This window comes from Abramis brama (genome assembly GCF_963993115.1).
Source record: "Abramis brama genome assembly, chromosome: 15".
Taxonomy (NCBI): Eukaryota; Metazoa; Chordata; class Actinopteri; order Cypriniformes; family Leuciscidae; genus Abramis; species Abramis brama.
Genome location: NC_139977.1, coordinates 37192124 through 37203325, shown reverse-complemented (window position 1 = coordinate 37203325; position 11202 = coordinate 37192124).

Genomic DNA, 11202 nt, shown 5'->3' with positions numbered 1-11202 from the left:
TTCTCTTCGATTCCTGCTCTCCCTCCTCCCAGCACCAACTCGTGTTTGTATATTGTATAAATGTCTGTTTCATTATCATCCCAATATACCTGCCATACTGATTGTGCATATGTTCTTATGAGTGCTTTAGCTTCGGCTTTACTTAATGGGGCCTGAAAATCTACTTGCTTTATTCTTAGAGTTTGTTTAGCCAGAATATCCACCTTCTCATTTCCTTCCACACCAACATGAGCCCAAATGAAACATGTAGAAATACCCATAACTTTCATACATCTTACAGAATATCTCATCGATAATATCCATCCTAACTAATGACCTGCCAGATCGTATACTTTCTAGTGATGAGTAGCTGTCTGATGCACTGACAGTGTGTTTTATTTTCTTCTCCTCGATCCACTGCAGGGCCAGGAATATTGCCAACAGTTCTGTTGCATATACTGACAAATGATCACTCATTGGAATATATAAATCCTGCAAATCCTGTAAATGGCAGAAAGCTCAAGTCAGTTTGTAAGAACCCTATCGGTGTAAGAGTTTGTGAACTAATCCATAAAAAAAAAACACATTTCTGTCTTTCACTCATCTTTGCCCACTGAAAGAAAAAAATACAATAGGAAAAAAAGAAGCTGTTTTAATTTTATTTATTTTTACATAAAAAGTGAACCAGGTTTATTCTCTCTTGTGTAGATTAGATGTATGATAGTAAAAGTTATTTTATTCAACAACAAAAAAAAAAATCAAAAAAAAAATCACACCAGTGAGGAAGGCAACCTTTGTTCCAAAATTCCTCATTGGACTCTGACAGAGATCTGAATGCATTAATCAATACACTTCATTTCGTTCAGTAAACTGGAAAGGCAGAACTAAAAGATCTAACATTCACTGGCTCAGTTTACTATAGAAACCTCAACACTTAGGAAATGATCTGCCACACTTAGAAATAAAACAATTCTGTCTTGTACAACATTAAATACTGCAAAGCAATCAATACAAATACACTAGGCTTTCAGTGACCTTTGTGCTTGAGGTGTTATGTATTTAGTTTAATACTGTAGATCTGTCTGTTTGTTTCTCTCCTGTGTTTTGTATCCCAGTCTACTTGCAATTAATCATACATATATACATATGTTTTCATAACTATGAAATGTTTGAATAGTTTAAAAAAACATAATACAGCAACAATTACTGTTTTACTAATGTATCAAACAGTCTCTTCAAACTCGTAAGACTTCTGCTCATCTTTGAAACTCAAATGAAGATATTTTTAATGAAAATTTGGACTAAACCGCTCATTTCATATGGATTAGTTTTACTACTGTGTCTCTTTATGAACTTTTTGAAGCGTCAGAGTAGTTGCGTATCAATCAATGGAGGAAGAGAAATCTCAGATTTCATCAAAAAGATCTTCATTTGTGTCCCGAAGATGGATGAAAGTCTTACGGTTCGGAACGACACGATGGAAACGCTGAGTAATTAATGACAGAATTTTAAAACCCATTTACTGTATACACATCTTATTCTGTAACAGTGTCTGTCTTAACTATGAACATGATATCGGTTGATTACTATATAGATATATAATATTTGTATAATGTCGATAATAATGCTAAAAAATAAACAATATAAAACAATCACTTTTGCAGTGACTGAATATTTAGAAATATTTTGCTGATCAGGTAAAAGGCACTGCACCTGTTTGAAGAGAACACACTCTCAGAACTTTAACACACACAGTTACTGTCAGTAAAGTATAATTTACTCTGTTTAGTTTGTGTATGTGATTAGTGTGTGTCACCTCATCTGTAAATCTCTCTGAAACATCAGAATGAAACTCTGGATCTTGAGAAACTAGACAGTAAAAACAGAAACATCTGATTATCTTTATAGTTTTATATAAGTGGATGAATAGTAAAGTTCAGGATTGATTTGACACATTCAGACACCAGAGAAGATGTAACTTCACATTGGCTTGAAATGACTGTGGTATTCCTGCAATGCCAGCGGCTGCATTTTCAGGACTGCATTTCTAGGATCCTATAGTTGTTTATATGTATTAGCAGTTTAAACTATTTTATAGCACTTACTATTAAAGTCTGTATTTCGTTTTTCATCAAGAATGATGGTAACACTTTACAATAAGGTTCCTTTATTAAACATTAGTTAATGCATTAACTAACATGAACTAACAATGAGCAATACATTTATTACTGTTTTTGTTAATCTTTGTTAATGTTAGTTAATGAAAATAAAGCTGTTCATTGTTTGTTCATGTTAGTTCACAGTGCATTACCTAATGTTAACAAGATTTTAATAAAGTATTAGTAAATGTTGAAATTAACATTAACAAAGATGAACAAATGCTGTATAAGTGCAGTTCATTATTAGTTAATGTTAACTAATGTAGTTAACTAATGAACCTTATTGTAAAGTGTTACCAGAATGATTTAGTTGTTGTATTTTTATTTAATTGATATATTGTCCTAACCCTTAAACATATCTGTTGGTAATACTCTTAAAGTATTTAACATAATTTGTTTCAATAGATGAGCAACTATTCTGGTTTTAAATTCAGTTTTCTTGGAAAGAGAATATTTTCAGTTCTGTCTGATGAGTGACACACTTAAAGTGCAGTAAACTTTAAAACAATTGTGCTACAAACAAGTGTGTTTATGAGTATGTTAATAAATTAAAATACTTTTAAAAAAGAATGTAATTTATTTATTGCAATACAGATTTACATTTCAGTTTCATTTTGAGATTTCAATGCATTTTTTTAATAGAATAAAGTAATTTTAACCTTGTGAAAAGAATCTCCTCTGCAGCTCTGAGATCTCTGTTTGTGCAGTCTGAGCTTGAGAGTGTTTTAGCTCCCCCCCCCCCCACACACACACACACCCTCTGTCAACTATAAACCCGGATATGTATACAGAACGTGACATTAGACCATAAGATTTTACTGATTTTAGTCATCAGTTTTACTGATCAGGATGTATAATTAAACTGAATACACAAGGGTTTGGTCAAACAGTTTGTGTTTTTTACTGACTGATACAAGAAGATATAGATCTCTAGACAGCCAGTGGCAGATGGCTGTTATAGTCATTTAATGATGGCAAATGCACAAATTCCTGAAATAAAATGAACACCATTTTATTTTTATTTTTTTATATTTATTGAATTGACACGAAAGAGACGATGCCTCTTTTAGTCAGGCAAGCAGATGCAGTTATTGGCTATTGATATTCTAAAAATGACCAAATGTTGGTCTGACATGTATTCATTCAGTCATTATATCAGTTTTTCTGCTGGCCCAGTGGTTAACAGTTTTACTTGTCCTGTACCAACATTTTCACACATTTTAGATACAATTCTAGATTCCAGTTTTTAAACCACAGCAAAACCTACTAGCCTAACTAAGATTATTAAAAACAAGTAAAGAACAAATAATCAAATTACAAGCAATAGCACAAATAAATACAATAGAACAAAGATACAAATTAAATGAACAGTGCTTTTCAACAGGGTTGAGTTTTCAGGTACAGAAATTGAATAAAGTAATCTAATATAAAATAACACTACATTTAATCGTAACTGTACATTAAATAAAGATTGGTTGAACTTTATTTTACAGTACGTGTACTTGCGTGTAATTAGTGTACTTACCTAAGAAAGTACTGGGCATTATATGTATTATATATTATATAAGTACATAAGGTATGTGTATGAGGAATAGGACTGTAAAATAAAGTGCTATCTGAAGATTAATCATTATTTAAGTTAAAAAAGTTATTCAGTCAAGAGCACTGAGTGATTTTTTTTTTCTTTGTCTTTTGTTGTTTGATTAACATTAAAAACACAGACAGTGGCAGGAATATTAGGCTCCTGTCACTTTAAGAATAATGCACAGATCCAATAAACTGATATTATGTACACATGCGTTGTCATTCAGTTTAGACATAACTGACTATACTAGAATCCTCCATTCCTTGCCAAGGAGAGAATTTTGACATAATTTGTGTGAATTTGTGTGTTCAAGCGCAAGAGGATGAGAAGGAAAACTCAATTCAGTGTTAACGCTGTCTGAGACATGGCTTTCTGGGGGTGCGTTTCGGATATATGTCGAGTTTAGTTCTCTTTTGCATCTTGCGCTTGAATATTTAAATTGGCAATGTTAAAAACACGTGCCACTGATAAACTTCTGTGACGGTGCAGAACTGGTCGGGACAGTAACAGTTCCGTCAACCCTCGCAATCAACTTAATCTTCATAATCTTCTGGTTTATCACGTGTATTACTGTGTATTTTATGCGTCAACATGGCAAAGTCATTGTTGATTTAATTTTTCTGGTTGGACATGTTTTTAAATGTATCGTGCATATTGACTCAAACATCCCAGTCAACCAATATTTATTTTATATTCTTGTGTCTGTGAGGGTGTTTGTGTGCGTGTATGTGAGTGTGTGTGCGTGCGTGCACTCTAAAAAGTTTAACTATTATTTACTCAATTTTTTTGGTGAAACATTTTTACACTCAAAAAAACTGAGTAAATTTTAAAGCTGTGAAATCAATGAAATATACTGTATGAATTGAGTAAATGCAAGTAAAAAAAATTAAGTAAATCTGAGTAACTGCATCTGGTACATTAACAAATAAAATTGAGTAGAAATAATGTAACATTTAAACATTTAAAAAACAATATTTATGAGTAATTTTAATTGTTTTTATTTTTGAGTAATATTAACTTTTTTATTTCCTCTAAACCTTTGTAAAATAGTATTCCATACAACCACCAGTATACATGACTTGGCCTTTATTGTCGATGAGTAAGTTACAGCAATACAGCACATTTTACACTGTTTTTAACATTTATACAATATTGCCTACATTTAAACTCAGTTAACAAACATTTTAGAAGTAAAAATTAAACATTTAAACATTCAGGTAGCCTAATTCAAGTGTAATCAATCGGTCTGTTATCCCATCTCCACTGGATCAGCGCTGGTTCTCGTGCCGGAGACGGACTCGCGCTCTGCGGGTGAACTTCGAACTTCATACCGCTGTCCTGCATTTCGCTCACAGCCGAAAGATACTGCGAGCGACTGCCATAACCTGCCAATAAACAAACAGTGTACAGTTCTGAGGACATTTTATCATACAAATTAATTATATTCATTATCATTAGGAATAAAGTTGTGTGTTTTATGCAAGGCGTTTCAATCACGCGAAAAGACCGTATAACTTACGGCGCTGATCCACTTTTGCGACACGACGCGTGGTGTGTCGCGACGCCTCCCCACATTGGTACGTTGATGGGCGTGGTTTTGACCGAGCGGGAAATGTAGCGTATTAGAACAGAGGACCTGCGAGAGACTTCCCTCCGTCTCCATATGCTCCATATGTCAAAGTCGTAGACTGTAAAGACAGGCGCGACTCTCGTTCAGGTGTCACATTACGCCTCTGTATGTTGTTTTGCATTAAATAAAATTTAAAGCGCATGATTTTATAGATAAAATAAAACATTCACAAACCTGAATTTCACAGAGGAAATGCACCAATTCTGCGGCGCTGAGACGAGAAGAACTGTTGTTCTGGAGACTGGAGAGTTCAAACACCGCGCGCTCACTCAACCATTGAGTTGTGTCATGTCAGAGGGCGGGGGAAGGGTGAATTGTTTTAATTGAGTAAACTTACTCAATTTCTTAAGAGTGTTAAAGGAACTGTATGTAGGATTGTGGCCAAAACTGGTACTGCAATCACTTTAAAAATACTATAGAGCGGTGTATCCCCTCCCCCTCCCCCCTGACTCGAGGTTGCCAGATAAGCTGAATTCAGCAGAAATGTAGGCTGCTTCAATGAGCTTCCGACGAGACGTACACAGTAAGTTTTTTTCTGTTAATTATGTTTATGCTTCATGAGAGATATTTTGATGAGTAATTATGTGTTTAAAAAATTTACCAATCGTCATTAGTTAAATATAATCGTAAAGATGTATGCTCGTATGTGACAGTATCGTAAAGATGTATGCTCGTATGTGACAGTATCGTAAAGATGTAAGTTATGCTCGTATGTGACAATATAATCGTAAATATGTAACGTTATGCTCGTATGTGACAGACAGAACGGTAGCTGTAAGTCTAACTTGTAACGTTATGTATCTGTCATTAATGTAAGTACAAGCACAAGCCTATGTCACTATGTGTAATACAGCTATTCATTTAGCTGATGCTATAAGTGAAAGTGACCAGCTGTATTTTTTTTACTTAACAGTTACCCTGCAGCATGCGTCCATAACACGCTAAAATATGTGATGTGAAATACAGGTCAACTTGCAGCAAGTGTAACTTAGTCCACGATATATGTGAAGAACGAATGTCGAATCATTTTTTCTGGGGTAAAGTTAGGCTTCTGTCTCAATTACGTTTCAAATTGCCATAATGGGCGTGCTAATGTTGTTTTCCTCAGCGTCTCAGCATAATGACAGAGAAACGGGCTCCTATGCATTGCTAATGTTAGCATACGTCCATGTGAGCTAACGTTAATACTTTGCACGAACATGCATAACTTTGTTCGACTGTCATGAATATATGATATGTGCATTGATATCAAGTACAAGTTAGCCAAGCACAAGTTAGATGAATCTTACCTGTCCAGGAGAAAATTAGCTACGTTGGCGTCTGTGTTCAAATTCTTCTCCGTTTTCAGCTGTCTCCATCTTTCAAAAGCATCTCCTATACAAATTCTGGTTTTATTTCGGACTTTGTCACGACGAATTTCTGAATTATAACGAGGTCTTTTTGATTTAGTAACGTTAGACATTATTATTCCAACTAGAGTTAGGGTAGGTTAGAGCAAAGCTGGCAACCCGGATCCCAAAACACTACTGACTTCGTGATTGGTAGATAGGTGGAGGGAGGCGCGTCAGGCCAAAACACAAAATGACAACATCAACATCAGTTGAGGGCTGCAAGTCCACTTTTTAAATGACAATATCCTAGCCATACTACTGTTGTCAGTGATATAAGTATTTGAAATTAACATGATTTCTTAATGTCTAGTGACACATCAGGGCCATTTTATGATTAATTGAAATAGATTTCTTACATACAGCTCCTTTAAATATATTAATAATATTTGAATTAAGTAATATTTTTGTTTCTTGAAACAGATCAGTTTAATTCAACATTCTCAAATATTTTGATAGAAATTTCACAAATATATTAAGTATATTATACAGAAATAATTGGTTAGTCAAATACTAAATTCTTTTAGTGAAAAAAGCTTAAATATGACTGTAAATTTTAGATAAAATTAACTGTTGGATTTTTACTAAATTATTTTGGTATGTTTAACTCAAACAATCAAGTAAACGATATTCAGAGATTTTATTAAGTTAATAAAGTTAAATATTTTCTGTAATATTTACTAAGCCACAGAATTATTTTTTACAGTGTGCGTGCACGCGTGTGTGTGTGTTATGAGAAAATTATGTTTTTTAACGCATAAGTAACTTAAGTAAAAATTTGTGATTAGTTACTTTATTTATCAGTCACATAATAACGTAACACGCATGCTTTTTCCACTAAGAACAGAGAGAACTGTGTAGGCTTACCTTAGTGCATGAGTAATATTTAGGCTATTTTACTGAGGCTATATTTACATGAGCATTAAAGGAATATTTCAAGGGAACTCGAGCGGTGTCGAGACACTGTGGGAACGCCCCTGCGTGATTGCATTGTGTAATAAAACAGCAGGAGAACAATTACAGCACAGAATGTTGCATTTACCTCAGGAAATCCATTAATGACCAGCACGTTAGTTGACTAGAAAAAATAGCTATAGAGAGTTGTATTTTGCTAAATATGTGCACTATTCTTTTTTTATTTGTGCCATTAAATAATTGTTGTTATAATGAAAACCACATTATATTTAATTTAATTTGTTATTTTTAACCTTTAATAATAAAGATGAAAAACCAAACTCTCTGATTATATCTCATATATTTATTTAAATCATGTCCACACAGACGCGCTTCAGCCTAAGCCATCATCAGTGTGTGGTGTGAAACACCAAAAGGATTGCTTTTAAACATCACAGGTGAACCCCATTAACGTCATCAAATCATCTGCACCGTCAGGTGCATCAGGTTACCAACATTGTAGAAACACACAAGGAATAACACAACAAAACAGGCCATAGATAATGCTCACATGTAACCCTTATGAACAAAATTTTACCAAAAAAAATACGAGTAAAAAAGAAAAGAAAATAATAATAAAAGAAAAAAATAAAAGAAAAAAATAATTAACAAATTAAATAAATTGAACACAAATTTAAACATAAGTATATGACCGTTTCCTTTCTAAAGGTTACGATAATACAAATCTCGACTCAAGTTTGGATAGGGTACGTGGCATTGAACGAGAATCACTTTTTAAGAAAAAAAACAGCCATTACAGATAATCAAGTTGTCTTATCTACGACATTTTCTCCCCTTTCGGGTGAGATTAAATCAATAGTGAATAAGCATTGGCATGTTTTATCTAGTGACACACAGATCGGCCAGTCTTTTCAAAACCCTCCACTTTTTGCCAATAAGAGGTCGCATAATTTGAGAGATATGTTAGTTAGAGCTGATTCTTACACTCCGCCTACCAGTTGGCTTACAGCCCTTGATCCGGGCAATTTCCCTTGTAGTAGGGTGACCATATGTCCTGTTTAACCAGGACATGTTTGGCCAGGATTTCGAGATCGCCCAAAATGCCCGGGATTCGGCTTTTGCTTTCTACAGTCACCATTCATTATGTTTACATTATTACATTATTTGACACTGACACATACGTGCCAGCTTTGCAGGTCATGCATTCTGCTTCACACGGATCCCGATCGAGACGAAAACACAGGAATTTTCTTAGCAATGCTAAAACGCACATCAACCGATCACTTGTTTAGCGTTCATGTAAACACTACATTCAGATTCACCAATCGGAATTAATTCAGTCCTACTGAATCAAAAGGTGTGCATGTAAACAAAATGAATGGCGACGATTAAGCAAAAGCCGTATCCCGGATATTTTGGGCGATCTCGAAACCCCGGCCGGACATGTCCTGGAATATGGTCACCCTACCTTGTAGGAGTTGCGTGAATTGTAATGCGATGATTAGGTAATTCTTTTTCACATCCACGGACTGGCAAGACATTCTCTGTGAGAGGGAGAATTACTTGCCGTACGTCCTTTGTTGTGTACTTACTTAAATGCCCATGTGGGCTCTGTTATGTTGGTAAAACAAAAAGAGAGTTAAAGGTGGGGTATGTGATTCTCTTTTTTGTCCATTTTTTCAAAATCACTTGAAATCCTATTCCTAACCCACTTACAGCCACTGAGTTAGAAGCACTGAAATGAAAATTAAGCAATTTAATCATCTGTGGAACGGGCAGGACTCGAAAAACTCCAGCCAATCATTTCCAAGACCACCTAGAATCATTGGACGGTAAGTTCGTCAATAAAACGGGCATACCATACCCCCTTTTGATTTTTTTACTCTTGTCTTTTTTATTTTTTTGGTAATTGTTCATAAGGGTTACATGTGAGCATTATCTATGGCCTGTTTTGTTGTGTTATTCCTTGTGTGTTTCTACAATGTTGGTAACCTGACGGTGCAGATGATTCGATGACGTTAATGGGGTTCACCTGTGATGTTTAAAAGCAATCCTTTTGGTGTTTCACACCACACACTGATGATGGCTTAGGCCAGGGATGGGCAACTTCGGTCCTGGAGGGCCACTGTCCTACAGAGTTTAGCTCCAACCCTGAAAAAATCACCTGCCTGTAATTTTCTAGTAATCCTGAGGACCTTGATTAGCTTGTTCAGGTGTGTTTGATTAGGGAGGACAGTGGCCCTCCAGGACCGAAGTTGCCCATCCCTGGCTTAGGCTGAAGCGCGTCTGTGTGGACATGGTATAAATAAATATCTGAGATATAATTAGAGATATAATTAGTAAAGTTTTCATCTTTATTTGATAACTTCTTTATAACTCGCACCCATAAACGGTCTGGGAGTTGAGCGCGCCTGTTCTCAGTAACCTTTAATAATACCAGCTGATAGTGTTCTCTGTATGTTTACAGCATTATGTGAGATATTTTTTCTTGAGAAAAAATAACATGTAGACTATCTACTGCACCTAATATTTATCCAAATCAGTCAATATTGAATCAAGATTGAAATCAAATCCCAAGAACTGAACTGAAAGTGAAAGTTGTGTTAACCCTTATAATAAAAAACAGCAGCCTACCAGTCATTGTACCATGTAAACATTGTAACATGTTGTCACTGAACTTAATACAATTCTTTTTAGTTACTAAATGTTTTGACAATCACAATTACACCTATTGTGATGCAAGCTGTTTTTTACATCCCCCCAATCCCAAAACAAAAAAGTTTAAAAATGGTGCACTTTTATGATGGACAGATGCACTTTTATGATGGACAGATGCACTTTTATGATGGACAGATGCACTTTTATGATGGACAGATGCACTTTTATGATGGACAGATGCACTTATGATGGACAGATGCACTTTTATGATGGACAGATGCACTTTTATGATGGACAGATGCACTTTTATGATGATATAGATGCACTTTTATGATGGACAGATGCACTTTTATGATGATATAGATGCACTTTTATGATGGACAGATGCACTTTTATGATGATATAGATGCACTTTTATGATGGACAGATGCACTTTTATGATGGACAGATGCACTTTTATGATGGACAGATGCACTTTTTTGATGATATAGATGCACTTTTATGATGGACAGATGCGCTTTTATGATGGATAGATGCACTTTTATGATGATATAGATGCACTTTCATGATGGATAGATGCAATTTTATGATGGACAGATGCACTTTTATGATGGATAGATGCACTTTTATGATGATATAGATGCACTTTCATGATGGATAGATGCAATTTTATGATGGACAGATGCACTTTTATGATGGACAGATGCACTTTTACGATGGATACATGCACATTTATGATGGATAGATGCACATTTATGATGGATAGATGCGCTTTTATGATCGACAGGGGCCGTATTCACAAAGCATTTTATCTTACCACTAGGAGTACTCCTAAATTGCACTAAAAGATTTTAGATTCACAACGCCTTTCAGACCTACTCTTAGTAA